Below are 1,178 nucleotides of genomic sequence, written 5' to 3'. Positions count from 1 at the left end.
CACACACACACACACACACACACACACACACACACACACAGTTCCTACTGCATGCTCCTATTGAAAACTTCTTTGTTATAGGCATTTCAAATGTACCAGGGTGTCTCAATTTTAACCTTCTATCTTGTCCTTTGTCCCCTATAAAATCTGGCCCTGTGGAGACAGGAATGTGTGGGGACTTTAAGGCATAGCCTAGGACTTTAGCAGAATGAATAGCATGGGGCAGTCATCCCTCCCTCCCACCTCTTCAAGTCTTGTCCGAGGAAGTTGCATGGCTCTGGCCGACTCTCTGCATGTTGGTCCTTCCTTTAGAAATAAAAGCCTCTCCCATTGCTCTGAGCACCTTCTGCCTGCGCCCACTTCTCACAGGACACCCCCAACCCTGCTTCTCCTGTGGAAGCAACAGGGAAGCAGCCAGCCTATGCTGCTGCAAACTTGGAGGGACTTGTTTGCTTTGGCGTGTTATTGGGCTTTGGGGGGTTGGGTTTGGGATAGGTTTGGAGAGGGCTCTGGAATGGAGGTTTCTCCCCCACCATTTCCAGCCATTTACTCGGATGTTAAGGAGAAGCACATTAGGTGAAACTTTAAGACCCAAGACACACCAGGGCTGAGGCCAGGGTTAGACTTCAGGGATGGAGGATATTAGGAACCCCAGGATGCTGCCCTGGTTATAGAAATGGCACCCCTGCTGCTCCACTCCCAGATCCAGCCAACACGGACCCCCTAATTAGTGCTCTTTACCAACCCACACTCTATAACTATTCAGATTTCATAAAGACAGGGAAGAGACTGATCTTGCTTTCAGGTTTCCAAGAGTGTCTTACAGCCAAACATTTACGGCTTCACTGTAAACGCACAGTGAAAACGAAGGAAACATTGATACCGCAATAAAGCTCAGGGTGAGACGGATGGTGTCACCACGCCATCTGTTATCATCCAGTGCAAGAAAATTAATTTCTGAAGGCATTTCATTTAACTTTGCAGTACTCTGTGGTCTGACATTTGATTCTTTCGGCTTTTTCTTTTCTTTGCCTTCTTCCCCCTAAGAATGGTAACAGGTGGCGGGGGGGGGGGGGGGGGGGGGTTTAGCGTAAGTATAGCTCCAGGTCAGGAGGGTGACCTGGGCTTCGGCAAGCAAAAGTCCCTACTGGCCATCATCAGACATCTCCCCATCCAAA

The 1,178-nt window shown here is 49.2% G+C and overlaps 1 protein-coding gene across 2 annotated transcripts in view; it reads right to left on the bottom strand.

The window, feature by feature from the left end:
* The window catches only part of Susd4 (sushi domain containing 4), a 128,424-nt gene that overhangs the window by 33,961 nt on the left and 93,285 nt on the right, over nt 1-1,178 (bottom strand). The gene's annotated exons all lie outside the window — the stretch shown is intronic.

Source organism: Mus caroli, chromosome 1 (assembly GCF_900094665.2).
Source record: "Mus caroli chromosome 1, CAROLI_EIJ_v1.1, whole genome shotgun sequence".
NCBI lineage: Eukaryota > Metazoa > Chordata > Mammalia > Rodentia > Muridae > Mus > Mus caroli.
Note: the sequence above shows the minus strand (reverse complement) of the source record. Positions and strands in the feature narration are given on the sequence as shown.